Source organism: Phaseolus vulgaris, chromosome 6 (assembly GCF_000499845.2).
Source record: "Phaseolus vulgaris cultivar G19833 chromosome 6, P. vulgaris v2.0, whole genome shotgun sequence".
In the NCBI taxonomy this organism is placed as follows: Eukaryota; Viridiplantae; Streptophyta; class Magnoliopsida; order Fabales; family Fabaceae; genus Phaseolus; species Phaseolus vulgaris.
In genome coordinates, this window is record NC_023754.2 from 6296522 (window position 1) to 6321801 (window position 25280).

The 25280-nt window shown below is 40.9% G+C and overlaps 38 non-coding genes across 38 annotated transcripts; all 38 read right to left on the bottom strand.

The window, feature by feature from the left end:
- Nucleotides 1-174: 174 nt before the first annotated feature.
- Nucleotides 175-291, bottom strand: LOC137833652 (5S ribosomal RNA). The gene has a single exon (XR_011084748.1). It is a non-coding gene; the product is annotated as a 5S ribosomal RNA (ribosomal RNA).
- Nucleotides 292-837: 546 nt separating this feature from the next.
- LOC137833811 (5S ribosomal RNA) lies at nucleotides 838-955 on the bottom strand. The gene has a single exon (XR_011084858.1). It is a non-coding gene; the product is annotated as a 5S ribosomal RNA (ribosomal RNA).
- Nucleotides 956-1502: 547 nt separating this feature from the next.
- Nucleotides 1503-1620, bottom strand: LOC137833812 (5S ribosomal RNA). The gene has a single exon (XR_011084859.1). It is a non-coding gene; the product is annotated as a 5S ribosomal RNA (ribosomal RNA).
- Nucleotides 1621-2166: 546 nt separating this feature from the next.
- On the bottom strand, nucleotides 2167-2284 carry LOC137833813 (5S ribosomal RNA). The gene has a single exon (XR_011084860.1). It is a non-coding gene; the product is annotated as a 5S ribosomal RNA (ribosomal RNA).
- Nucleotides 2285-2833: 549 nt separating this feature from the next.
- On the bottom strand, nucleotides 2834-2950 carry LOC137833653 (5S ribosomal RNA). The gene has a single exon (XR_011084749.1). It is a non-coding gene; the product is annotated as a 5S ribosomal RNA (ribosomal RNA).
- A 548-nt stretch (nucleotides 2951-3498) lies between these two features.
- LOC137833718 (5S ribosomal RNA) lies at nucleotides 3499-3617 on the bottom strand. The gene has a single exon (XR_011084787.1). It is a non-coding gene; the product is annotated as a 5S ribosomal RNA (ribosomal RNA).
- Nucleotides 3618-4167: 550 nt separating this feature from the next.
- LOC137833640 (5S ribosomal RNA) lies at nucleotides 4168-4284 on the bottom strand. Its single transcript, XR_011084737.1, has one exon. It is a non-coding gene; the product is annotated as a 5S ribosomal RNA (ribosomal RNA).
- Nucleotides 4285-4839: 555 nt separating this feature from the next.
- On the bottom strand, nucleotides 4840-4956 carry LOC137833658 (5S ribosomal RNA). Its single transcript, XR_011084754.1, has one exon. It is a non-coding gene; the product is annotated as a 5S ribosomal RNA (ribosomal RNA).
- Nucleotides 4957-5512: 556 nt separating this feature from the next.
- Nucleotides 5513-5629, bottom strand: LOC137833660 (5S ribosomal RNA). The gene has a single exon (XR_011084756.1). It is a non-coding gene; the product is annotated as a 5S ribosomal RNA (ribosomal RNA).
- A 445-nt stretch (nucleotides 5630-6074) lies between these two features.
- On the bottom strand, nucleotides 6075-6193 carry LOC137833807 (5S ribosomal RNA). The gene has a single exon (XR_011084854.1). It is a non-coding gene; the product is annotated as a 5S ribosomal RNA (ribosomal RNA).
- Nucleotides 6194-6751: 558 nt separating this feature from the next.
- On the bottom strand, nucleotides 6752-6870 carry LOC137833664 (5S ribosomal RNA). Its single transcript, XR_011084759.1, has one exon. It is a non-coding gene; the product is annotated as a 5S ribosomal RNA (ribosomal RNA).
- A 560-nt stretch (nucleotides 6871-7430) lies between these two features.
- LOC137833619 (5S ribosomal RNA) lies at nucleotides 7431-7549 on the bottom strand. The gene has a single exon (XR_011084717.1). It is a non-coding gene; the product is annotated as a 5S ribosomal RNA (ribosomal RNA).
- Nucleotides 7550-7994: 445 nt separating this feature from the next.
- LOC137833628 (5S ribosomal RNA) lies at nucleotides 7995-8113 on the bottom strand. Its single transcript, XR_011084726.1, has one exon. It is a non-coding gene; the product is annotated as a 5S ribosomal RNA (ribosomal RNA).
- Nucleotides 8114-8672: 559 nt separating this feature from the next.
- Nucleotides 8673-8791, bottom strand: LOC137833630 (5S ribosomal RNA). The gene has a single exon (XR_011084727.1). It is a non-coding gene; the product is annotated as a 5S ribosomal RNA (ribosomal RNA).
- A 560-nt stretch (nucleotides 8792-9351) lies between these two features.
- Nucleotides 9352-9470, bottom strand: LOC137833620 (5S ribosomal RNA). Its single transcript, XR_011084718.1, has one exon. It is a non-coding gene; the product is annotated as a 5S ribosomal RNA (ribosomal RNA).
- Nucleotides 9471-9968: 498 nt separating this feature from the next.
- On the bottom strand, nucleotides 9969-10085 carry LOC137833656 (5S ribosomal RNA). Its single transcript, XR_011084752.1, has one exon. It is a non-coding gene; the product is annotated as a 5S ribosomal RNA (ribosomal RNA).
- A 559-nt stretch (nucleotides 10086-10644) lies between these two features.
- LOC137833654 (5S ribosomal RNA) lies at nucleotides 10645-10761 on the bottom strand. Its single transcript, XR_011084750.1, has one exon. It is a non-coding gene; the product is annotated as a 5S ribosomal RNA (ribosomal RNA).
- Nucleotides 10762-11321: 560 nt separating this feature from the next.
- LOC137833649 (5S ribosomal RNA) lies at nucleotides 11322-11438 on the bottom strand. The gene has a single exon (XR_011084745.1). It is a non-coding gene; the product is annotated as a 5S ribosomal RNA (ribosomal RNA).
- Nucleotides 11439-11996: 558 nt separating this feature from the next.
- On the bottom strand, nucleotides 11997-12113 carry LOC137833650 (5S ribosomal RNA). The gene has a single exon (XR_011084746.1). It is a non-coding gene; the product is annotated as a 5S ribosomal RNA (ribosomal RNA).
- Nucleotides 12114-12671: 558 nt separating this feature from the next.
- Nucleotides 12672-12790, bottom strand: LOC137833808 (5S ribosomal RNA). The gene has a single exon (XR_011084855.1). It is a non-coding gene; the product is annotated as a 5S ribosomal RNA (ribosomal RNA).
- A 558-nt stretch (nucleotides 12791-13348) lies between these two features.
- Nucleotides 13349-13465, bottom strand: LOC137833651 (5S ribosomal RNA). Its single transcript, XR_011084747.1, has one exon. It is a non-coding gene; the product is annotated as a 5S ribosomal RNA (ribosomal RNA).
- Nucleotides 13466-14022: 557 nt separating this feature from the next.
- LOC137833608 (5S ribosomal RNA) lies at nucleotides 14023-14140 on the bottom strand. The gene has a single exon (XR_011084706.1). It is a non-coding gene; the product is annotated as a 5S ribosomal RNA (ribosomal RNA).
- Nucleotides 14141-14700: 560 nt separating this feature from the next.
- On the bottom strand, nucleotides 14701-14818 carry LOC137833647 (5S ribosomal RNA). Its single transcript, XR_011084743.1, has one exon. It is a non-coding gene; the product is annotated as a 5S ribosomal RNA (ribosomal RNA).
- A 558-nt stretch (nucleotides 14819-15376) lies between these two features.
- Nucleotides 15377-15494, bottom strand: LOC137833614 (5S ribosomal RNA). Its single transcript, XR_011084712.1, has one exon. It is a non-coding gene; the product is annotated as a 5S ribosomal RNA (ribosomal RNA).
- Nucleotides 15495-16054: 560 nt separating this feature from the next.
- LOC137833814 (5S ribosomal RNA) lies at nucleotides 16055-16172 on the bottom strand. The gene has a single exon (XR_011084861.1). It is a non-coding gene; the product is annotated as a 5S ribosomal RNA (ribosomal RNA).
- A 559-nt stretch (nucleotides 16173-16731) lies between these two features.
- LOC137833809 (5S ribosomal RNA) lies at nucleotides 16732-16850 on the bottom strand. Its single transcript, XR_011084856.1, has one exon. It is a non-coding gene; the product is annotated as a 5S ribosomal RNA (ribosomal RNA).
- A 559-nt stretch (nucleotides 16851-17409) lies between these two features.
- On the bottom strand, nucleotides 17410-17527 carry LOC137833816 (5S ribosomal RNA). Its single transcript, XR_011084863.1, has one exon. It is a non-coding gene; the product is annotated as a 5S ribosomal RNA (ribosomal RNA).
- A 558-nt stretch (nucleotides 17528-18085) lies between these two features.
- LOC137833817 (5S ribosomal RNA) lies at nucleotides 18086-18203 on the bottom strand. Its single transcript, XR_011084864.1, has one exon. It is a non-coding gene; the product is annotated as a 5S ribosomal RNA (ribosomal RNA).
- A 559-nt stretch (nucleotides 18204-18762) lies between these two features.
- Nucleotides 18763-18879, bottom strand: LOC137833655 (5S ribosomal RNA). Its single transcript, XR_011084751.1, has one exon. It is a non-coding gene; the product is annotated as a 5S ribosomal RNA (ribosomal RNA).
- A 560-nt stretch (nucleotides 18880-19439) lies between these two features.
- Nucleotides 19440-19557, bottom strand: LOC137833818 (5S ribosomal RNA). Its single transcript, XR_011084865.1, has one exon. It is a non-coding gene; the product is annotated as a 5S ribosomal RNA (ribosomal RNA).
- A 559-nt stretch (nucleotides 19558-20116) lies between these two features.
- On the bottom strand, nucleotides 20117-20235 carry LOC137833803 (5S ribosomal RNA). Its single transcript, XR_011084851.1, has one exon. It is a non-coding gene; the product is annotated as a 5S ribosomal RNA (ribosomal RNA).
- A 559-nt stretch (nucleotides 20236-20794) lies between these two features.
- Nucleotides 20795-20912, bottom strand: LOC137833819 (5S ribosomal RNA). The gene has a single exon (XR_011084866.1). It is a non-coding gene; the product is annotated as a 5S ribosomal RNA (ribosomal RNA).
- Nucleotides 20913-21471: 559 nt separating this feature from the next.
- On the bottom strand, nucleotides 21472-21589 carry LOC137833820 (5S ribosomal RNA). The gene has a single exon (XR_011084867.1). It is a non-coding gene; the product is annotated as a 5S ribosomal RNA (ribosomal RNA).
- A 559-nt stretch (nucleotides 21590-22148) lies between these two features.
- On the bottom strand, nucleotides 22149-22266 carry LOC137833821 (5S ribosomal RNA). Its single transcript, XR_011084868.1, has one exon. It is a non-coding gene; the product is annotated as a 5S ribosomal RNA (ribosomal RNA).
- Nucleotides 22267-22824: 558 nt separating this feature from the next.
- Nucleotides 22825-22943, bottom strand: LOC137833815 (5S ribosomal RNA). Its single transcript, XR_011084862.1, has one exon. It is a non-coding gene; the product is annotated as a 5S ribosomal RNA (ribosomal RNA).
- A 559-nt stretch (nucleotides 22944-23502) lies between these two features.
- On the bottom strand, nucleotides 23503-23620 carry LOC137833822 (5S ribosomal RNA). Its single transcript, XR_011084869.1, has one exon. It is a non-coding gene; the product is annotated as a 5S ribosomal RNA (ribosomal RNA).
- Nucleotides 23621-24179: 559 nt separating this feature from the next.
- Nucleotides 24180-24297, bottom strand: LOC137833823 (5S ribosomal RNA). Its single transcript, XR_011084870.1, has one exon. It is a non-coding gene; the product is annotated as a 5S ribosomal RNA (ribosomal RNA).
- A 559-nt stretch (nucleotides 24298-24856) lies between these two features.
- Nucleotides 24857-24975, bottom strand: LOC137833826 (5S ribosomal RNA). Its single transcript, XR_011084873.1, has one exon. It is a non-coding gene; the product is annotated as a 5S ribosomal RNA (ribosomal RNA).
- Nucleotides 24976-25280: the final 305 nt, after the last annotated feature.

Here is a 25280-nt window from a genome sequence, read left to right on the forward strand (position 1 = left end):
CAAACGGCCATAACTTTTGATCGGGAAGTCGGATGGAGACGCGTAAAAAATGAAAGTTGTTCGAAATGACGTAACGAATGTAGTTGCCAATTCCCGAAGGGCCCCGAACGCGATAACTCACTGAACTCGTGGTTTGATTGTCTAGGCCAGGAAGAAAAACAATAAATACAAAAAGAAGTGCAACACGAGGACTTCCCAGGAGGTACCCATCCTAGTACTACTCTCGCCCAAGCACGCTTACTGCGGAGTTCTGATGGGATCCGGTGCATTAGTGCTGGTATGATCGCACCTGTCAAGTGTAGCAAGATCAATGCTATATGGATTTGCAACTGGGCTTCAGTTTCAAAATGGTTGGACCCCGAACGCGATAACTGCTACAGAACACTATTTCAGGATCGTTTTTCTAGGTACTTTAATTTTTTATTTAGAGGGTCAGCAAGAAAAAAAAAATAGCACGAAAAAGGTGAACTCGTGGTCATAACTTTTGATAGATTTTGGCATGGCAGTAATATTGAAAAATTCATTAAAAATAGGTAAAAAAATGATTTTTGATCCAAATTTTTTTCTGGTAACTCTATTGGGGGTATATTTGGCGGAGGAGTCCTCACAGGTTGGAAAACAACGAGAGATTTTGAGTTGCTGAGAATTTTTTGTGGAAAACTTCAAACGGCCATAACTTTTGATCGGGAAGTCGGATGGAGACGCGTAAAAAATGAAAGTTGTTCGAGATGACGTAACGAATCTAGTTGCCAATTCCCGAAGGGCCCCGAACGCGATAACTCACTGAACTCGTGGTTTGATTGTTTAGGCCAGGAAGAAAAACAATAAATACAAAAAGAAGTGCAACACGAGGACTTCCCAGGAGGTCACCCATCCTAGTACTACTCTCGCCCAAGCACGCTTACTGCGGAGTTCTGATGGGATCCGGTGCATTAGTGCTGGTATGATCGCACCTGTCAAGTGTAGCAAGATCAATGCCTATATGGATTTGCAACTGGGCTTCAGTTTCAAAATGGTTGGACCCCGAACGCGATAACTGCTACAGAACACTATTTCAGGATCGTTTTTCTAGGTACTTTAATTTTTTTATTTAGAGGGTCAGCAAGAAAAAAAAAAATAGCACGAAAAAGGTGAACTCGTGGTCATAACTTTTGATAGATTTTGGCATGGCAGTAATATTGAAAAATTCATTAAAAATAGGTAAAAAATGATTTTTGATCCAAATTTTTTTCTGGTAACTCTATTGGGGGTATATTTGGCGGAGGAGTCCTCACAGGTTGGAAAACAACGAGAGATTTTGAGTTGCTGAGAATTTTTTGTGGAAAACTTCAAACGGCCATAACTTTTGATCGGGAAGTCGGATGGAGACGCGTAAAAAATGAAAGTTGTTCGAGATGACGTAACGAATCTAGTTGCCAATTCCCGAAGGGCCCCGAACGCGATAACTCACTGAACTCGTGGTTTGATTGTTAGGCCAGGAAGAAAAACAATAAATACAAAAAGAAGTGCAACACGAGGACTTCCCAGGAGGTCACCCATCCTAGTACTACTCTCGCCCAAGCACGCTTACTGCGGAGTTCTGATGGGATCCGGTGCATTAGTGCTGGTATGATCGCACCTGTCAAGTGTAGCAAGATCAATGCTATATGGATTTGCAACTGGGCTTCAGTTTCAAAATGGTTGGACCCCGAACGCGATAACTCGCTACAGAACACTATTTCAGGATCGTTTTTCTAGGTACTTTAATTTTTTTATTTAGAGGGTCAGCAAGAAAAAAAAAATAGCACGAAAAAGGTGAACTCGTGGTCATAACTTTTGATAGATTTTGGCATGGCAGTAATATTGAAAAATTCATTAAAAATAGGTAAAAAATGATTTTTGATCCAAATTTTTTTCTGGTAACTCTATTGGGGGTATATTTGGCGGAGGAGTCCTCACAGGTTGGAAAACAACGAGAGATTTTGAGTTGCTGAGAATTTTTGTGGAAAACTTCAAACGGCCATAACTTTTGATCGGGAAGTCGGATGGAGACGCGTAAAAAATGAAAGTTGTTCGAGATGACGTAACGAATCTAGTTGCCAATTCCCGAAAGGGCCCCGAACGCGATAACTCACTGAACTCGTGGTTTGATTGTTAGGCCAGGAAGAAAAACAATAAATACAAAAAGAAGTGCAACACGAGGACTTCCCAGGAGGTCACCCATCCTAGTACTACTCTCGCCCAAGCACGCTTACTGCGGAGTTCTGATGGGATCCGGTGCATTAGTGCTGGTATGATCGCACCTGTCAAGTGTAGCAAGATCAATGCCTATATGGATTTGCAACTGGGCTTCAGTTTCAAAATGGTTGGACCCCGAACGCGATAACTCGCTACAGAACACTATTTCAGGATCGTTTTCTAGGTACTTTAATTTTTTTATTTAGAGGGTCAGCAAGAAAAAAAAAAATAGCACGAAAAAGGTGAACTCGTGGTCATAACTTTTGATAGATTTTGGCATGGCAGTAATATTGAAAAATTCATTAAAAATAGGTAAAAAATGATTTTTGATCCAAATTTTTTTCTGGTAACTCTATTGGGGGTATATTTGGCGGAGGAGTCCTCACAGGTTGGAAAACAACGAGAGATTTTGAGTTGCTGAGAATTTTTTGTGGAAAACTTCAAACGGCCATAACTTTTGATCGGGAAGTCGGATGGAGACGCGTAAAAAATGAAAGTTGTTCGAGATGACGTAACGAATCTAGTTGCCAATTCCCGAAGGGGCCCCGAACGCGATAACTCACTGAACTCGTGGTTTGATTGTTTAGGCCAGGAAGAAAAACAATAAATACAAAAAGAAGTGCAACACGAGGACTTCCCAGGAGGTCACCCATCCTAGTACTACTCTCGCCCAAGCAGCTTACTGCGGAGTTCTGATGGGATCCGGTGCATTAGTGCTGGTATGATCGCACCTGTCAAGTGTAGCAAGATCAATGCTATATGGATTTGCAACTGGGCTTCAGTTTCAAAATGGTTGGACCCCGAACGCGATAACTCGCTACAGAACACTATTTCAGGATCGTTTTTCTAGGTACTTTAATTTTTTTATTTAGAGGGTCAGCAAGAAAAAAAAAATAGCACGAAAAAGGTGAACTCGTGGTCATAACTTTTGATAGATTTTGGCATGGCAGTAATATTGAAAAATTCATTAAAAATAGGTAAAAAATGATTTTTGATCCAAATTTTTTTCTGGTAACTCTATTGGGGGTATATTTGGCGGAGGAGTCCTCACAGGTTGGAAAACAACGAGAGATTTTGAGTTGCTGAGAATTTTTTGTGGAAAACTTCAAACGGCCATAACTTTTGATCGGGAAGTCGGATGGAGACGCGTAAAAAATGAAAGTTGTTCGAGATGACGTAACGAATCTAGTTGCCAATTCCCGAAGGGGCCCCGAACGCGATAACTCACTGAACTCGTGGTTTGATTGTTTAGGCCAGGAAGAAAAACAATAAATACAAAAAGAAGTGCAACACGAGGACTTCCCAGGAGGTCACCCATCCTAGTACTACTCTCGCCCAAGCACGCTTCACTGCGGAGTTCTGATGGGATCCGGTGCATTAGTGCTGGTATGATCGCACCTGTCAAGTGTAGCAAGATCAATGCTATATGGATTTGCAATGGGCTTCAGTTTCAAAATGGTTGGACCCCGAACGCGATAACTCGCTACAGAACACTATTTCAGGATCGTTTTTCTAGGTACTTTAATTTTTTTATTTAGAGGGTCAGCAAGAAAAAAAAAAAATATAGCACGAAAAAGGTGAACTCGTGGTCATAACTTTTGATAGATTTTGGCATGGCAGTAATATTGAAAAATTCATTAAAAATAGGTAAAAAATGATTTTTGATCCAAATTTTTTTCTGGTAACTCTATTGGGGTATATTTGGCGGAGGAGTCCTCACAGGTTGGAAAACAACGAGAGATTTTGAGTTGCTGAGAATTTTTTGTGGAAAACTTCAAACGGCCATAACTTTTGATCGGGAAGTCGGATGGAGACGCGTAAAAAATGAAAGTTGTTCGAGATGACGTAACGAATCTAGTTGCCAATTCCCGAAGGGGCCCCGAACGCGATAACTCACTGAACTCGTGGTTTGATTGTTTAGGCCAGGAAGAAAAACAATAAATACAAAAAGAAGTGCAACACGAGGACTTCCAGGAGGTCACCCATCCTAGTACTACTCTCGCCCAAGCACGCTTACTGCGGAGTTCTGATGGGATCCGGTGCATTAGTGCTGGTATGATCGCACCTGTCAAGTGTAGCAAGATCAATGCGTATATGGATTTGCAATTGGGCTTCAGTTTCAAAATGGTTGGACCCCGAACGCGATAACTCGCTACAGAACACTATTTCAGGATCGTTTTTCTAGGTACTTTAATTTTTTTATTTAGAGGGTCAGCAAGAAAAAAAAAATATAGCACGAAAAAGGTGAACTCGTGGTCATAACTTTTGATAGATTTTGGCATGGCAGTAATATTGAAAAATTCATTAAAAATAGGTAAAAAATGATTTTTGATCCAAATTTTTTTCTGGTAACTCTATTGGGGGTATATTTGGCGGAGGAGTCCTCACAGGTTGGAAAACAACGAGAGATTTTGAGTTGCTGAGAATTTTTTGTGGAAAACTTCAAACGGCCATAACTTTTGATCGGGAAGTCGGATGGAGACGCGTAAAAAATGAAAGTTGTTCGAGATGACGTAACGAATCTAGTTGCCAATTCCCAAGGGGAAGGGCCCCGAACGCGACAACTCACTGAACTCGTGGTTTGATTGTTTAGGCCAGGAAGAAAAACAATAAATACAAAAAGAAGTGCAACACGAGGACTTCCCAGGAGGTCACCATCCTAGTACTACTCTCGCCCAAGCAGCTTAACTGCGGAGTTCTGATGGGATCCGGTGCATTAGTGCTGGTATGATCGCACCTGTCAAGTGTAGCAAGATCAATGCGTATATGGATTTGCAATTGGGCTTCAGTTTCAAAATGGTTGGACCCCGAACGCGATAACTCGCTACAGAACACTATTTCAGGATCGTTTTTCTAGGTACTTTAATTTTTTTATTTAGAGGGTCAGCAAGAAAAAAAAAATATAGCACGAAAAAGGTGAACTCGTGGTCATAACTTTTGATAGATTTTGGCATGGCAGTAATATTGAAAAATTCATTAAAAATAGGTCAAAAAATGATTTTTGATCCAAATTTTTTTCTGGTAACTCTATTGGGGGTATATTTGGCGGAGGAGTCCTCACAGGTTGGAAAACAACGAGAGATTTTAGTTGATGAGAATTTTTTGTGGAAAACTTCAAACGGCCATAACTTTTGATCGGGAAGTCGGATGGAGACGCGTAAAAAATGAAAGTTGTTCGAGATGACGTAACGAATCTAGTTGCCAATTCCCGAAGGGGAAGGGCCCCGAACGCGACAACTCACTGAACTCGTGGTTTGATTGTTTAGGCCAGGAAGAAAAACAATAAATACAAAAAGAAGTGCAACAGAGGACTTCCCAGGAGGTCATCCATCCTAGTACTACTCTCCCCGAGCACGCTTATCTGCGGAGTTCTGATGGGATCCGGTGCATTAGTGCTGGTATGATCGCACCTGTCAAGTGTAGCAAGATCAATGCGAATATGGATTTGCAATTGGGCTTCAGTTTCAAAATGGTTGGACCCCGAACGCGATAACTCGCTACAGAACACTATTTCAGGATCGTTTTTCTAGATACTTTAATTTTTTTATTTAGAGGGTCAGCAAGAAAAAAAAAAAATATAGCACGAAAAAGGTGAACTCGTGGTCATAACTTTTGATAGATTTTGGCATGGCAGTAATATTGAAAAATTCATTAAAAATAGGTCAAAAAATGATTTTTGATCCAAATTTTTTTCTGGTAACTCTATTGGGGGTATATTTGGCGGAGGAGTCAGTTGTTCGAGATGACGTAACGAATCTAGTTGCCAATTCCCGAAGGGGAAGGGCCCCGAACGCGACTACTCACTGAACTCGTGGTTTGATTGTTTAGGCCAGGAAGAAAAACAATAAATACAAAAAGAAGTGCAACACGAGGACTTCCCAGGAGGTCACCCATCCTAGTACTATTCTCGCACAAGCACGCTTAGCTGCGGAGTTCTGATGGGATCCGGTGCATTAGTGCTGGTATGATCGCACCTGTCAAGTGTAGCAAGATCAATGCGTATATGGATTTGCAATTGGGCTTCAGTTTCAAAATGGTTGGACCCCGAACGCGATAACTCGCTACAGAACACTATTTCAGGATCGTTTTTCTAGGTACTTTAATTTTTTTATTTAGAGGGTTAGCAAGAAAAAAAAAAATATAGCACGAAAAAGGTGAACTCGTGGTCATAACTTTTGATAGATTTTGGCATGGCAGTAATATTGAAAAATTCATTAAAAATAGGTCAAAAAATGATTTTTGATCCAAATTTTTTTCTGGTAACTCTATTGGGGGTATATTTGGCGGAGGAGTCCTCACAGGTTGGAAAACAACGAGAGATTTTGAGTTGCTGAGAATTTTTTGTGGAAAACTTCAAACGGCCATAACTTTTGATCGGGAAGTCGGATGGAGACGCGTAAAAAATGAAAGTTGTTCGAGATGACGTAACGAATCTAGTTGCCAATTCCCGAAGGGGAAGGGCCCCGAACGCGACAACTCACTGAACTCGTGGTTTGATTGTTTAGGCCAGGAAGAAAAACACTAAATACAAAAAGAAGTGCAACACGAGGACTTCCCAGGAGGTCAACTATCCTAGTACTACTCTCGTCCGAGCGAGCTTAGCTGCGGAGTTCTGATGGGATCCGGTGCATTAGTGCTGGTATGATCGCACCTGTCAAGTGTAGCAAGATCAATGCGTATATGGATTTGCAATTGGGCTTCAGTTTCAAAATGGTTGGACCCCGAACGCGATAACTCGCTACAGAACACTATTTCAGGATCGTTTTTCTAGGTACTTTAATTTTTTTATTTCGAGGGTCAACAAGAAAAAAAAAAAAATATAGCAAGAAAAAGGTGAACTCGTGGTCATAACTTTTGATAGATTTTGGCATGGAAGTAATATTGAAAAATTCATTAAAAATAGGTCAAAAAATGATTTTTGATCCAAATTTTTTTCTGGTAACTCTATTGGGGGTATATTTGGCGGAGGAGTCCTCACAGGTTGGAAAACAACGAGAGATTTTGAGTTGCTGAGAATTTTTTGTGGAAAACTTCAAACGGCCATAACTTTTGATCGGGAAGTCGGATGGAGACGCGTAAAAAATGAAAGTTGTTCGAGATGACGTAACGAATCTAGTTGCCAATTCCCGAAGGGGAAGGGCCCCGAACGCGACAACTCACTGAACTCGTGGTTTGATTGTTTAGGCCAGGAAGAAAAACAATAAATACAAAAAGAAGTGCAACAAGAGGACTTCCCAGGAGGTCATCCATCCTAGTACTACTCTCCCCCGAGCACGCTTATCTGCGGAGTTCTGATGGGATCCGGTGCATTAGTGCTGGTATGATCGCACCTGTCAAGTGTAGCAAGATCAATGCGAATATGGATTTGCAATTGGGCTTCAGTTTCAAAATGGTTGGACCCCGAACGCGATAACTCGCTACAGAACACTATTTCAGGATCGTTTTTCTAGATACTTTAATTTTTTTATTTAGAGGGTCAGCAAGAAAAAAAAAAAATATAGCACGAAAAAGGTGAACTCGTGGTCATAACTTTTGATAGATTTTGGCATGGCAGTAATATTGAAAAATTCATTAAAAATAGGTCAAAAAATGATTTTTGATCCAAATTTTTTTCTGGTAACTCTATTGGGGGTATATTTGGCGGAGGAGTCAGTTGTTCGAGATGACGTAACGAATCTAGTTGCCAATTCCCGAAGGGGAAGGGCCCCGAACGCGACAACTCACTGAACTCGTGGTTTGATTGTTTAGGCCAGGAAGAAAAACAATAAATACAAAAAGAAGTGCAACACGAGGACTTCCCAGGACGTCACCCATCCTAGTACTGCTCTCGCCCGAGCACGCTTACCTGCGGAGTTCTGATGGGATCCGGTGCATTAGTGCTGGTATGATCGCACCTGTCAAGTGTAGCAAGATCAATGCGTATATGGATTTGCAATTGGGCTTCAGTTTCAAAATGGTTGGACCCCGAACGCGATAACTCGCTACAGAACACTATTTCAGGATCGTTTTTCTAGGTACTTTAATTTTTTTATTTAGAGGGTTAGCAAGAAAAAAAAAAAATATAGCACGAAAAAGGTGAACTCGTGGTCATAACTTTTGATAGATTTTGGCATGGCAGTAATATTGAAAAATTCATTAAAAATAGGTCAAAAAATGATTTTTGATCCAAATTTTTTTCTGGTAACTCTATTGGGGGTATATTTGGCGGAGGAGTCCTCACAGGTTGGAAAACAACGAGAGATTTTGAGTTGCTGAGAATTTTTTGTGGAAAACTTCAAACGGCCATAACTTTTGATCGGGAAGTCGGATGGAGACGCGTAAAAAATGAAAGTTGTTCGAGATGACGTAACGAATCTAGTTGCCAATTCCCGAAGGGGAAGGGCCCCGAACGCGACAACTCACTGAACTCGTGGTTTGATTGTTTAGGCCAGGAAGAAAAACAATAAATACAAAAAGAAGTGCAACACGAGGACTTCCCAGGAGGTCACCCATCCTAGTACTACTCTCGTCCGAGCGAGCTTAGCTGCGGAGTTCTGATGGGATCCGGTGCATTAGTGCTGGTATGATCGCACCTGTCAAGTGTAGCAAGATCAATGCGTATATGGATTTGCAATTGGGCTTCAGTTTCAAAATGGTTGGACCCCGAACGCGATAACTCGCTACAGAACACTATTTCAGGATCGTTTTTCTAGGTACTTTAATTTTTTTATTTCGAGGGTCAACAAGAAAAAAAAAAAAATATAGCAAGAAAAAGGTGAACTCGTGGTCATAACTTTTGATAGATTTTGGCATGGAAGTAATATTGAAAAATTCATTAAAAATAGGTCAAAAAATGATTTTTGATCCAAATTTTTTTCTGGTAACTCTATTGGGGGTATATTTGGCGGAGGAGTCCTCACAGGTTGGAAAACAACGAGAGATTTTGAGTTGCTGAGAATTTTTTGTGGAAAACTTCAAACGGCCATAACTTTTGATCGGGAAGTCGGATGGAGACGCGTAAAAAATGAAAGTTGTTCGAGATGACGTAACGAATCTAGTTGCCAATTCCCGAAGGGGAAGGGCCCCGAACGCGACAACTCACTGAACTCGTGGTTTGATTGTTTAGGCCAGGAAGAAAAACAATAAATACAAAAAGAAGTGCAACAAGAGGACTTCCCAGGAGGTCATCCATCCTAGTACTACTCTCCCCCGAGCACGCTTATCTGCGGAGTTCTGATGGGATCCGGTGCATTAGTGCTGGTATGATCGCACCTGTCAAGTGTAGCAAGATCAATGCGAATATGGATTTGCAATTGGGCTTCAGTTTCAAAATGGTTGGACCCCGAACGCGATAACTCGCTACAGAACACTATTTCAGGATCGTTTTTCTAGATACTTTAATTTTTTTATTTAGAGGGTCAGCAAGAAAAAAAAAAATATAGCACGAAAAAGGTGAACTCGTGGTCATAACTTTTGATAGATTTTGGCATGGCAGTAATATTGAAAAATTCATTAAAAATAGGTCAAAAAATGATTTTTGATCCAAATTTTTTCTGGTAACTCTATTGGGGGTATATTTGGCGGAGGAGTCAAGGTAAAAAAAATTGATTTTTTGAAATAAATAATTGTGGTCGGAGGAGCGTATGAGTTGTTCGAGATGACGTAACGAATCTAGTTGCCAATTCCCGAAGGGGAAGGGCCCCGAACGCGACAACTCACTGAACTCGTGGTTTGATTGTTTAGGCCAGGAAGAAAAACAATAAATACAAAAAGAAGTGCAACACGAGGACTTCCCAGGAGTCACCCATCCTAGTACTACTCTCGCCCGAGCACGCTTACTGCGGAGTTCTGATGGGATCCGGTGCATTAGTGCTGGTATGATCGCACCTGTCAAGTGTAGCAAGATCAATGCGTATATGGATTTGCAATTGGGCTTCAGTTTCAAAATGGTTGGACCCCGAACGCGATAACTCGCTACAGAACACTATTTCAGGATCGTTTTTCTAGGTACTTTAATTTTTTTATTTAGAGGGTCAGCAAGAAAAAAAAAAAATATAGCACGAAAAAGGTGAACTCGTGGTCATAACTTTTGATAGATTTTGGCATGGCAGTAATATTGAAAAATTCATTAAAAATAGGTCAAAAAATGATTTTTGATCCAAATTTTTTTCTGGTAACTCTATTGGGGGTATATTTGGCGGAGGAGTCCTCACAGGTTGGAAAACAACGAGAGATTTTGAGTTGCTGAGAATTTTTTGTGGAAAACTTCAAACGGCCATAACTTTTGATCGGGAAGTCGGATGGAGACGCGTAAAAAATGAAAGTTGTTCGAGATGACGTAACGAATCTAGTTGCCAATTCCCGAAGGGGAAGGGCCCCGAACGCGACAACTCACTGAACTCGTGGTTTGATTGTTTAGGCCAGGAAGAAAAACAATAAATACAAAAAGAAGTGCAACACGAGGACTTCCCAGGAGGTCACCCATCCTAGTACTACTCTCGCCCAAGCAGCTTACTGCGGAGTTCTGATGGGATCCGGTGCATTAGTGCTGGTATGATCGCACCTGTCAAGTGTAGCAAGATCAATGCGTATATGGATTTGCAATTGGGCTTCAGTTTCAAAATGGTTGGACCCCGAACGCGATAACTCGCTACAGAACACTATTTCAGGATCGTTTTTCTAGGTACTTTAATTTTTTTATTTAGAGGGTCAGCAAGAAAAAAAAAAAAATATAGCACGAAAAAGGTGAACTCGTGGTCATAACTTTTGATAGATTTTGGCATGGCAGTAATATTGAAAAATTCATTAAAAATAGGTCAAAAAATGATTTTTGATCCAAATTTTTTTCTGGTAACTCTATTGGGGGTATATTTGGCGGAGGAGTCCTCACAGGTTGGAAAACAACGAGAGATTTTGAGTTGCTGAGAATTTTTTGTGGAAAACTTCAAACGGCCATAACTTTTGATCGGGAAGTCGGATGGAGACGCGTAAAAAATGAAAGTTGTTCGAGATGACGTAACGAATCTAGTTGCCAATTCCCGAAGGGGAAGGGCCCCGAACGCGACAACTCACTGAACTCGTGGTTTGATTGTTTAGGCCAGGAAGAAAAACAATAAATACAAAAAGAAGTGCAACACGAGGACTTCCCAGGAGGTCACCCATCCTAGTACTACTCTCGCCCAGCACGCTTACTGCGGAGTTCTGATGGGATCCGGTGCATTAGTGCTGGTATGATCGCACCTGTCAAGTGTAGCAAGATCAATGCGTATATGGATTTGCAATTGGGCTTCAGTTTCAAAATGGTTGGACCCCGAACGCGATAACTCGCTACAGAACACTATTTCAGGATCGTTTTTCTAGGTACTTTAATTTTTTTATTTAGAGGGTCAGCAAGAAAAAAAAAAATATAGCACGAAAAAGGTGAACTCGTGGTCATAACTTTTGATAGATTTTGGCATGGCAGTAATATTGAAAAATTCATTAAAAATAGGTCAAAAAATGATTTTTGATCCAAATTTTTTTCTGGTAACTCTATTGGGGGTATATTTGGCGGAGGAGTCCTCACAGGTTGGAAAACAACGAGAGATTTTGAGTTGCTGAGAATTTTTTGTGGAAAACTTCAAACGGCCATAACTTTTGATCGGGAAGTCGGATGGAGACGCGTAAAAAATGAAAGTTGTTCGAGATGACGTAACGAATCTAGTTGCCAATTCCCGAAGGGGAAGGGCCCCGAACGCGACAACTCACTGAACTCGTGGTTTGATTGTTTAGGCCAGGAAGAAAAACAATAAATACAAAAAGAAGTGCAACACGAGGACTTCCCAGGAGGTCACCCATCCTAGTACTACTCTCGCCCAGCACGCTTACTGCGGAGTTCTGATGGGATCCGGTGCATTAGTGCTGGTATGATCGCACCTGTCAAGTGTAGCAAGATCAATGCGTATATGGATTTGCAATTGGGCTTCAGTTTCAAAATGGTTGGACCCGAACGCGATAACTCGCTACAGAACACTATTTCAGGATCGTTTTTCTAGGTACTTTAATTTTTTTATTTAGAGGGTCAGCAAGAAAAAAAAAAAATATAGCACGAAAAAGGTGAACTCGTGGTCATAACTTTTGATAGATTTTGGCATGGCAGTAATATTGAAAAATTCATTAAAAATAGGTCAAAAAATGATTTTTGATCCAAATTTTTTTCTGGTAACTCTATTGGGGGTATATTTGGCGGAGGAGTCCTCACAGGTTGGAAAACAACGAGAGATTTTGAGTTGCTGAGAATTTTTTGTGGAAAACTTCAAACGGCCATAACTTTTGATCGGGAAGTCGGATGGAGACGCGTAAAAAATGAAAGTTGTTCGAGATGACGTAACGAATCTAGTTGCCAATTCCCGAAGGGGAAGGGCCCCGAACGCGACAACTCACTGAACTCGTGGTTTGATTGTTTAGGCCAGGAAGAAAAACAATAAATACAAAAAGAAGTGCAACACGAGGACTTCCCAGGAGGTCACCCATCCTAGTACTACTCTCGCCCAAGCGAGCTTAACTGCGGAGTTCTGATGGGATCCGGTGCATTAGTGCTGGTATGATCGCACCTGTCAAGTGTAGCAAGATCAATGCGTATATGGATTTGCAATTGGGCTTCAGTTTCAAAATGGTTGGACCCCGAACGCGATAACTCGCTACAGAACACTATTTCAGGATCGTTTTTCTAGGTACTTTAATTTTTTTATTTAGAGGGTCAGCAAGAAAAAAAAAAATATAGCACGAAAAAGGTGAACTCGTGGTCATAACTTTTGATAGATTTTGGCATGGCAGTAATATTGAAAAATTCATTAAAAATAGGTCAAAAAATGATTTTTGATCCAAATTTTTTTCTGGTAACTCTATTGGGGGTATATTTGGCGGAGGAGTCCTCACAGGTTGGAAAACAACGAGAGATTTTGAGTTGCTGAGAATTTTTTGTGGAAAACTTCAAACGGCCATAACTTTTGATCGGGAAGTCGGATGGAGACGCGTAAAAAATGAAAGTTGTTCGAGATGACGTAACGAATCTAGTTGCCAATTCCCGAAGGGGAAGGGCCCCGAACGCGACAACTCACTGAACTCGTGGTTTGATTGTTTAGGCCAGGAAGAAAAACAATAAATACAAAAAGAAGTGCAACACGAGGACTTCCCAGGAGGTCACCCATCCTAGTACTACTCTCGCCCAGCACGCTTACTGCGGAGTTCTGATGGGATCCGGTGCATTAGTGCTGGTATGATCGCACCTGTCAAGTGTAGCAAGATCAATGCGTATATGGATTTGCAATTGGGCTTCAGTTTCAAAATGGTTGGACCCCGAACGCGATAACTCGCTACAGAACACTATTTCAGGATCGTTTTTCTAGGTACTTTAATTTTTTTATTTAGAGGGTAGCAAGAAAAAAAAAAATATAGCACGAAAAAGGTGAACTCGTGGTCATAACTTTTGATAGATTTTGGCATGGCAGTAATATTGAAAAATTCATTAAAAATAGGTCAAAAAATGATTTTTGATCCAAATTTTTTTCTGGTAACTCTATTGGGGGTATATTTGGCGGAGGAGTCCTCACAGGTTGGAAAACAACGAGAGATTTTGAGTTGCTGAGAATTTTTTGTGGAAAACTTCAAACGGCCATAACTTTTGATCGGGAAGTCGGATGGAGACGCGTAAAAAATGAAAGTTGTTCGAGATGACGTAACGAATCTAGTTGCCAATTCCCGAAGGGGAAGGGCCCCGAACGCGACAACTCACTGAACTCGTGGTTTGATTGTTTAGGCCAGGAAGAAAAACAATAAATACAAAAAGAAGTGCAACACGAGGACTTCCCAGGAGGTCACCCATCCTAGTACTACTCTCGCCCGAGCACGCTTACTGCGGAGTTCTGATGGGATCCGGTGCATTAGTGCTGGTATGATCGCACCTGTCAAGTGTAGCAAGATCAATGCGTATATGGATTTGCAATTGGGCTTCAGTTTCAAAATGGTTGGACCCCGAACGCGATAACTCGCTACAGAACACTATTTCAGGATCGTTTTTCTAGGTACTTTAATTTTTTTATTTAGAGGGTCAGCAAGAAAAAAAAAAAAATATAGCACGAAAAAGGTGAACTCGTGGTCATAACTTTTGATAGATTTTGGCATGGCAGTAATATTGAAAAATTCATTAAAAATAGGTCAAAAAATGATTTTTGATCCAAATTTTTTTCTGGTAACTCTATTGGGGGTATATTTGGCGGAGGAGTCCTCACAGGTTGGAAAACAACGAGAGATTTTGAGTTGCTGAGAATTTTTTGTGGAAAACTTCAAACGGCCATAACTTTTGATCGGGAAGTCGGATGGAGACGCGTAAAAAATGAAAGTTGTTCGAGATGACGTAACGAATCTAGTTGCCAATTCCCGAAGGGGAAGGGCCCCGAACGCGACAACTCACTGAACTCGTGGTTTGATTGTTTAGGCCAGGAAGAAAAACAATAAATACAAAAAGAAGTGCAACACGAGGACTTCCCAGGAGGTCACCCATCCTAGTACTACTCTCGCCCAAGCGAGCTTAACTGCGGAGTTCTGATGGGATCCGTGCATTAGTGCTGGTATGATCGCACCTGTCAAGTGTAGCAAGATCAATGCGTATATGGATTTGCAATTGGGCTTCAGTTTCAAAATGGTTGGACCCCGAACGCGATAACTCGCTACAGAACACTATTTCAGGATCGTTTTTCTAGGTACTTTAATTTTTTTATTTAGAGGGTCAGCAAGAAAAAAAAAAAATATAGCACGAAAAAGGTGAACTCGTGGTCATAACTTTTGATAGATTTTGGCATGGCAGTAATATTGAAAAATTCATTAAAAATAGGTCAAAAAATGATTTTTGATCCAAATTTTTTTCTGGTAACTCTATTGGGGGTATATTTGGCGGAGGAGTCCTCACAGGTTGGAAAACAACGAGAGATTTTGAGTTGCTGAGAATTTTTTGTGGAAAACTTCAAACGGCCATAACTTTTGATCGGGAAGTCGGATGGAGACGCGTAAAAAATGAAAGTTGTTCGAGATGACGTAACGAATCTAGTTGCCAATTCCCGAAGGGGAAGGGCCCCGAACGCGACAACTCACTGAACTCGTGGTTGATTGTTTAGGCCAGGAAGAAAAACAATAAATACAAAAAGAAGTGCAACACGAGGACTTCCCAGGAGGTCACCCATCCTAGTACTACTCTCGCCAAGCACGCTTAGCTGCGGAGTTCTGATGGGATCCGGTGCATTAGTGCTGGTATGATCGCACCTGTCAAGTGTAGCAAGATCAATGCGTATATGGATTTGCAATTGGGCTTCAGTTTCAAAATGGTTGGACCCCGAACGCGATAACTCGCTACAGAACACTATTTCAGGATCGTTTTTCTAGGTACTTTAATTTTTTTATTTAGAGGGTCAGCAAGAAAAAAAAAAAAATATAGCACGAAAAAGGTGAACTCGTGGTCATAACTTTTGATAGATTTTGGCATGGCAGTAATATTGAAAAATTCATTAAAAATAGGTCAAAAAATGATTTTTGATCCAAATTTTTTTCTGGTAACTCTATTGGGGGTATATTTGGCGGAGGAGTCCTCACAGGTTGGAAAACAACGAGAGATTTTGAGTTGCTGAGAATTTTTTGTGGAAAACTTCAAACGGCCATAACTTTTGATCGGGAAGTCGGATGGAGACGCGTAAAAAATGAAAGTTGTTCGAGATGACGTAACGAATCTAGTTGCCAATTCCCGAAGGGGAAGGGCCCCGAACGCGACAACTCACTGAACTCGTGGTTTGATTGTTTAGGCCAGGAAGAAAAACAATAAATACAAAAAGAAGTGCAACACGAGGACTTCCCAGGAGGTCACCCATCCTAGTACTACTCTCGCCCAAGCACGCTTACTGCGGAGTTCTGATGGGATCCGGTGCATTAGTGCTGGTATGATCGCACCTGTCAAGTGTAGCAAGATCAATGCGTATATGGATTTGCAATTGGGCTTCAGTTTCAAAATGGTTGGACCCCGAACGCGATAACTCGCTACAGAACACTATTTCAGGATCGTTTTTCTAGGTACTTTAATTTTTTTATTTAGAGGGTCAGCAAGAAAAAAAAAAAATATAGCACGAAAAAGGTGAACTCGTGGTCATAACTTTTGATAGATTTTGGCATGGCAGTAATATTGAAAAATTCATTAAAAATAGGTCAAAAAATGATTTTTGATCCAAATTTTTTTCTGGTAACTCTATTGGGGGTATATTTGGCGGAGGAGTCCTCACAGGTTGGAAAACAACGAGAGATTTTGAGTTGCTGAGAATTTTTTGTGGAAAACTTCAAACGGCCATAACTTTTGATCGGGAAGTCGGATGGAGACGCGTAAAAAATGAAAGTTGTTCGAGATGACGTAACGAATCTAGTTGCCAATTCCCGAAGGGGAAGGGCCCCGAACGCGACAACTCACTGAACTCGTGGTTTGATTGTTTAGGCCAGGAAGAAAAACAATAAATACAAAAAGAAGTGCAACACGAGGACTTCCCAGGAGGTCACCCATCCTAGTACTACTCTCGCCCAAGCGAGCTTAACTGCGGAGTTCTGATGGGATCCGGTGCATTAGTGCTGGTATGATCGCACCTGTCAAGTGTAGCAAGATCAATGCGTATATGGATTTGCAATTGGGCTTCAGTTTCAAAATGGTTGGACCCCGAACGCGATAACTCGCTACAGAACACTATTTCAGGATCGTTTTTCTAGGTACTTTAATTTTTTTATTTAGAGGGTCAGCAAGAAAAAAAAAAAATATAGCACGAAAAAGGTGAACTCGTGGTCATAACTTTTGATAGATTTTGGCATGGCAGTAATATTGAAAAATTCATTAAAAATAGGTCAAAAAATGATTTTTGATCCAAATTTTTTTCTGGTAACTCTATTGGGGGTATATTTGGCGGAGGAGTCCTCACAGGTTGGAAAACAACGAGAGATTTTGAGTTGCTGAGAATTTTTTGTGGAAAACTTCAAACGGCCATAACTTTTGATCGGGAAGTCGGATGGAGACGCGTAAAAAATGAAAGTTGTTCGAGATGACGTAACGAATCTAGTTGCCAATTCCCGAAGGGGAAGGGCCCCGAACGCGACAACTCACTGAACTCGTGGTTTGATTGTTTAGGCCAGGAAGAAAAACAATAAATACAAAAAGAAGTGCAACACGAGGACTTCCCAGGAGGTCACCCATCCTAGTACTACTCTCGCCCAAGCACGCTTACTGCGGAGTTCTGATGGGATCCGGTGCATTAGTGCTGGTATGATCGCACCTGTCAAGTGTAGCAAGATCAATGCGTATATGGATTTGCAATTGGGCTTCAGTTTCAAAATGGTTGGACCCCGAACGCGATAACTCGCTACAGAACACTATTTCAGGATCGTTTTTCTAGGTACTTTAATTTTTTTATTTAGAGGGTCAGCAAGAAAAAAAAAAAATATAGCACGAAAAAGGTGAACTCGTGGTCATAACTTTTGATAGATTTTGGCATGGCAGTAATATTGAAAAATTCATTAAAAATAGGTAAAAAATGATTTTTGATCCAAATTTTTTTCTGGTAACTCTATTGGGGGTATATTTGGCGGAGGAGTCCTCACAGGTTGGAAAACAACGAGAGATTTTGAGTTGCTGAGAATTTTTTGTGGAAAACTTCAAACGGCCATAACTTTTGATCGGGAAGTCGGATGGAGACGCGTAAAAAATGAAAGTTGTTCGAGATGACGTAACGAATCTAGTTGCCAATTCCCGAAGGGGAAGGGCCCCGAACGCGACAACTCACTGAACTCGTGGTTTGATTGTTTAGGCCAGGAAGAAAAACAATAAATACAAAAAGAAGTGCAACACGAGGACTTCCCAGGAGGTCACCCATCCTAGTACTACTCTCGCCCAAGCACGCTTACTGCGGAGTTCTGATGGGATCCGGTGCATTAGTGCTGGTATGATCGCACCTGTCAAGTGTAGCAAGATCAATGCGTATATGGATTTGCAATTGGGCTTCAGTTTCAAAATGGTTGGACCCCGAACGCGATAACTCGCTACAGAACACTATTTCAGGATCGTTTTTCTAGGTACTTTAATTTTTTTATTTAGAGGGTCAGCAAGAAAAAAAAAAAATATAGCACGAAAAAGGTGAACTCGTGGTCATAACTTTTGATAGATTTTGGCATGGCAGTAATATTGAAAAATTCATTAAAAATAGGTCAAAAAATGATTTTTGATCCAAATTTTTTTCTGGTAACTCTATTGGGGGTATATTTGGCGGAGGAGTCCTCACAGGTTGGAAAACAACGAGAGATTTTGAGTTGCTGAGAATTTTTTGTGGAAAACTTCAAACGGCCATAACTTTTGATCGGGAAGTCGGATGGAGACGCGTAAAAAATGAAAGTTGTTCGAGATGACGTAACGAATCTAGTTGCCAATTCCCGAAGGGGAAGGGCCCCGAACGCGACAACTCACTGAACTCGTGGTTTGATTGTTTAGGCCAGGAAGAAAAACAATAAATACAAAAAGAAGTGCAACACGAGGACTTCCCAGGAGGTCACCCATCCTAGTACTACTCTCGCCCAAGCAGCTTACTGCGGAGTTCTGATGGGATCCGGTGCATTAGTGCTGGTATGATCGCACCTGTCAAGTGTAGCAAGATCAATGCGTATATGGATTTGCAATTGGGCTTCAGTTTCAAAATGGTTGGACCCCGAACGCGATAACTCGCTACAGAACACTATTTCAGGATCGTTTTTCTAGGTACTTTAATTTTTTTATTTAGAGGGTCAGCAAGAAAAAAAAAAAAATATAGCACGAAAAAGGTGAACTCGTGGTCATAACTTTTGATAGATTTTGGCATGGCAGTAATATTGAAAAATTCATTAAAAATAGGTCAAAAAATGATTTTTGATCCAAATTTTTTTCTGGTAACTCTATTGGGGGTATATTTGGCGGAGGAGTCCTCACAGGTTGGAAAACAACGAGAGATTTTGAGTTGCTGAGAATTTTTTGTGGAAAACTTCAAACGGCCATAACTTTTGATCGGGAAGTCGGATGGAGACGCGTAAAAAATGAAAGTTGTTCGAGATGACGTAACGAATCTAGTTGCCAATTCCCGAAGGGGAAGGGCCCCGAACGCGACAACTCACTGAACTCGTGGTTTGATTGTTTAGGCCAGGAAGAAAAACAATAAATACAAAAAGAAGTGCAACACGAGGACTTCCCAGGAGGTCACCCATCCTAGTACTACTCTCGCCCAAGCACGCTTACTGCGGAGTTCTGATGGGATCCGGTGCATTAGTGCTGGTATGATCGCACCTGTCAAGTGTAGCAAGATCAATGCGTATATGGATTTGCAATTGGGCTTCAGTTTCAAAATGGTTGGACCCCGAACGCGATAACTCGCTACAGAACACTATTTCAGGATCGTTTTTCTAGGTACTTTAATTTTTTTATTTAGAGGGTCAGCAAGAAAAAAAAAAAATATAGCACGAAAAAGGTGAACTCGTGGTCATAACTTTTGATAGATTTTGGCATGGCAGTAATATTGAAAAATTCATTAAAAATAGGTCAAAAAATGATTTTTGATCCAAATTTTTTTCTGGTAACTCTATTGGGGGTATATTTGGCGGAGGAGTCCTCACAGGTTGGAAAACAACGAGAGATTTTGAGTTGCTGAGAATTTTTTGTGGAAAACTTCAAACGGCCATAACTTTTGATCGGGAAGTCGGATGGAGACGCGTAAAAAATGAAAGTTGTTCGAGATGACGTAACGAATCTAGTTGCCAATTCCCGAAGGGGAAGGGCCCCGAACGCGACAACTCACTGAACTCGTGGTTTGATTGTTTAGGCCAGGAAGAAAAACAATAAATACAAAAAGAAGTGCAACACGAGGACTTCCCAGGAGGTCACCCATCCTAGTACTACTCTCGCCCAAGCACGCTTCACTGCGGAGTTCTGATGGGATCCGGTGCATTAGTGCTGGTATGATCGCACCTGTCAAGTGTAGCAAGATCAATGCGTATATGGATTTGCAATTGGGCTTCAGTTTCAAAATGGTTGGACCCCGAACGCGATAACTCGCTACAGAACACTATTTCAGGATCGTTTTTCTAGGTACTTTAATTTTTTTATTTAGAGGGTCAGCAAGAAAAAAAAAAAATATAGCACGAAAAAGGTGAACTCGTGGTCATAACTTTTGATAGATTTTGGCATGGCAGTAATATTGAAAAATTCATTAAAAATAGGTCAAAAAATGATTTTTGATCCAAATTTTTTTCTGGTAACTCTATTGGGGGTATATTTGGCGGAGGAGTCCTCACAGGTTGGAAAACAACGAGAGATTTTGAGTTGCTGAGAATTTTTTGTGGAAAACTTCAAACGGCCATAACTTTTGATCGGGAAGTCGGATGGAGACGCGTAAAAAATGAAAGTTGTTCGAGATGACGTAACGAATCTAGTTGCCAATTCCCGAAGGGGAAGGGCCCCGAACGCGACAACTCACTGAACTCGTGGTTTGATTGTTTAGGCCAGGAAGAAAAACAATAAATACAAAAAGAAGTGCAACACGAGGACTTCCCAGGAGGTCACCCATCCTAGTACTACTCTCGCCCAAGCACGCTTACTGCGGAGTTCTGATGGGATCCGGTGCATTAGTGCTGGTATGATCGCACCTGTCAAGTGTAGCAAGATCAATGCGTATATGGATTTGCAATTGGGCTTCAGTTTCAAAATGGTTGGACCCCGAACGCGATAACTCGCTACAGAACACTATTTCAGGATCGTTTTTCTAGGTACTTTAATTTTTTTATTTAGAGGGTCAGCAAGAAAAAAAAAAAATATAGCACGAAAAAGGTGAACTCGTGGTCATAACTTTTGATAGATTTTGGCATGGCAGTAATATTGAAAAATTCATTAAAAATAGGTCAAAAAATGATTTTTGATCCAAATTTTTTTCTGGTAACTCTATTGGGGGTATATTTGGCGGAGGAGTCCTCACAGGTTGGAAAACAACGAGAGATTTTGAGTTGCTGAGAATTTTTTGTGGAAAACTTCAAACGGCCATAACTTTTGATCGGGAAGTCGGATGGAGACGCGTAAAAAATGAAAGTTGTTCGAGATGACGTAACGAATCTAGTTGCCAATTCCCGAAGGGGAAGGGCCCCGAACGCGACAACTCACTGAACTCGTGGTTTGATTGTTTAGGCCAGGAAGAAAAACAATAAATACAAAAAGAAGTGCAACACGAGGACTTCCCAGGAGGTCACCCATCCTAGTACTACTCTCGCCCAAGCACGCTTACTGCGGAGTTCTGATGGGATCCGGTGCATTAGTGCTGGTATGATCGCACCTGTCAAGTGTAGCAAGATCAATGCGTATATGGATTTGCAATTGGGCTTCAGTTTCAAAATGGTTGGACCCCGAACGCGATAACTCGCTACAGAACACTATTTCAGGATCGTTTTTCTAGGTACTTTAATTTTTTTATTTAGAGGGTCAGCAAGAAAAAAAAAAAATATAGCACGAAAAAGGTGAACTCGTGGTCATAACTTTTGATAGATTTTGGCATGGCAGTAATATTGAAAAATTCATTAAAAATAGGTCAAAAAATGATTTTTGATCCAAATTTTTTTCTGGTAACTCTATTGGGGGTATATTTGGCGGAGGAGTCCTCACAGGTTGGAAAACAACGAGAGATTTTGAGTTGCTGAGAATTTTTTGTGGAAAACTTCAAACGGCCATAACTTTTGATCGGGAAGTCGGATGGAGACGCGTAAAAAATGAAAGTTGTTCGAGATGACGTAACGAATCTAGTTGCCAATTCCCGAAGGGGAAGGGCCCCGAACGCGACAACTCACTGAACTCGTGGTTTGATTGTTTAGGCCAGGAAGAAAAACAATAAATACAAAAAGAAGTGCAACACGAGGACTTCCCAGGAGGTCACCCATCCTAGTACTACTCTCGCCCAAGCACGCTTACTGCGGAGTTCTGATGGGATCCGGTGCATTAGTGCTGGTATGATCGCACCTGTCAAGTGTAGCAAGATCAATGCGTATATGGATTTGCAATTGGGCTTCAGTTTCAAAATGGTTGGACCCCGAACGCGATAACTCGCTACAGAACACTATTTCAGGATCGTTTTTCTAGGTACTTTAATTTTTTTATTTAGAGGGTCAGCAAGAAAAAAAAAAATATAGCACGAAAAAGGTGAACTCGTGGTCATAACTTTTGATAGATTTTGGCATGGCAGTAATATTGAAAAATTCATTAAAAATAGGTCAAAAAATGATTTTTGATCCAAATTTTTTTCTGGTAACTCTATTGGGGGTATATTTGGCGGAGGAGTCCTCACAGGTTGGAAAACAACGAGAGATTTTGAGTTGCTGAGAATTTTTTGTGGAAAACTTCAAACGGCCATAACTTTTGATCGGGAAGTCGGATGGAGACGCGTAAAAAATGAAAGTTGTTCGAGATGACGTAACGAATCTAGTTGCCAATTCCCGAAGGGGAAGGGCCCCGAACGCGACAACTCACTGAACTCGTGGTTTGATTGTTTAGGCCAGGAAGAAAAACAATAAATACAAAAAGAAGTGCAACACGAGGACTTCCCAGGAGGTCACCCATCCTAGTACTACTCTCGCCCAAGCACGCTTCACTGCGGAGTTCTGATGGGATCCGGTGCATTAGTGCTGGTATGATCGCACCTGTCAAGTGTAGCAAGATCAATGCGTATATGGATTTGCAATTGGGCTTCAGTTTCAAAATGGTTGGACCCCGAACGCGATAACTCGCTACAGAACACTATTTCAGGATCGTTTTTCTAGGTACTTTAATTTTTTTATTTAGAGGGTCAGCAAGAAAAAAAAAAAATATAGCACGAAAAAGGTGAACTCGTGGTCATAACTTTTGATAGATTTTGGCATGGCAGTAATATTGAAAAATTCATTAAAAATAGGTCAAAAAATGATTTTTGATCCAAATTTTTTTCTGGTAACTCTATTGGGGGTATATTTGGCGGAGGAGTCCTCACAGGTTGGAAAACAACGAGAGATTTTGAGTTGCTGAGAATTTTTTGTGGAAAACTTCAAACGGCCATAACTTTTGATCGGGAAGTCGGATGGAGACGCGTAAAAAATGAAAGTTGTTCGAGATGACGTAACGAATCTAGTTGCCAATTCCCGAAGGGGAAGGGCCCCGAACGCGACAACTCACTGAACTCGTGGTTTGATTGTTTAGGCCAGGAAGAAAAACAATAAATACAAAAAGAAGTGCAACACGAGGACTTCCCAGGAGGTCACCCATCCTAGTACTACTCTCGCCCAAGCACGCTTACTGCGGAGTTCTGATGGGATCCGGTGCATTAGTGCTGGTATGATCGCACCTGTCAAGTGTAGCAAGATCAATGCGTATATGGATTTGCAATTGGGCTTCAGTTTCAAAATGGTTGGACCCCGAACGCGATAACTCGCTACAGAACACTATTTCAGGATCGTTTTTCTAGGTACTTTAATTTTTTTATTTAGAGGGTCAGCAAGAAAAAAAAAAAATATAGCACGAAAAAGGTGAACTCGTGGTCATAACTTTTGATAGATTTTGGCATGGCAGTAATATTGAAAAATTCATTAAAAATAGGTCAAAAAATGATTTTTGATCCAAATTTTTTTCTGGTAACTCTATTGGGGGTATATTTGGCGGAGGAGTCCTCACAGGTTGGAAAACAACGAGAGATTTTGAGTTGCTGAGAATTTTTTGTGGAAAACTTCAAACGGCCATAACTTTTGATCGGGAAGTCGGATGGAGACGCGTAAAAAATGAAAGTTGTTCGAGATGACGTAACGAATCTAGTTGCCAATTCCCGAAGGGGAAGGGCCCCGAACGCGACAACTCACTGAACTCGTGGTTTGATTGTTTAGGCCAGGAAGAAAAACAATAAATACAAAAAGAAGTGCAACACGAGGACTTCCCAGGAGGTCACCCATCCTAGTACTACTCTCGCCCAAGCACGCTTACTGCGGAGTTCTGATGGGATCCGGTGCATTAGTGCTGGTATGATCGCACCTGTCAAGTGTAGCAAGATCAATGCGTATATGGATTTGCAATTGGGCTTCAGTTTCAAAATGGTTGGACCCCGAACGCGATAACTCGCTACAGAACACTATTTCAGGATCGTTTTTCTAGGTACTTTAATTTTTTTATTTAGAGGGTCAGCAAGAAAAAAAAAAAATATAGCACGAAAAAGGTGAACTCGTGGTCATAACTTTTGATAGATTTTGGCATGGCAGTAATATTGAAAAATTCATTAAAAATAGGTCAAAAAATGATTTTTGATCCAAATTTTTTTCTGGTAACTCTATTGGGGGTATATTTGGCGGAGGAGTCCTCACAGGTTGGAAAACAACGAGAGATTTTGAGTTGCTGAGAATTTTTTGTGGAAAACTTCAAACGGCCATAACTTTTGATCGGGAAGTCGGATGGAGACGCGTAAAAAATGAAAGTTGTTCGAGATGACGTAACGAATCTAGTTGCCAATTCCCGAAGGGGAAGGGCCCCGAACGCGACAACTCACTGAACTCGTGGTTTGATTGTTTAGGCCAGGAAGAAAAACAATAAATACAAAAAGAAGTGCAACACGAGGACTTCCCAGGAGGTCACCCATCCTAGTACTACTCTCGCCCAAGCACGCTTCACTGCGGAGTTCTGATGGGATCCGGTGCATTAGTGCTGGTATGATCGCACCTGTCAAGTGTAGCAAGATCAATGCGTATATGGATTTGCAATTGGGCTTCAGTTTCAAAATGGTTGGACCCCGAACGCGATAACTCGCTACAGAACACTATTTCAGGATCGTTTTTCTAGGTACTTTAATTTTTTTATTTAGAGGGTCAGCAAGAAAAAAAAAAAATATAGCACGAAAAAGGTGAACTCGTGGTCATAACTTTTGATAGATTTTGGCATGGCAGTAATATTGAAAAATTCATTAAAAATAGGTCAAAAAATGATTTTTGATCCAAATTTTTTTCTGGTAACTCTATTGGGGGTATAT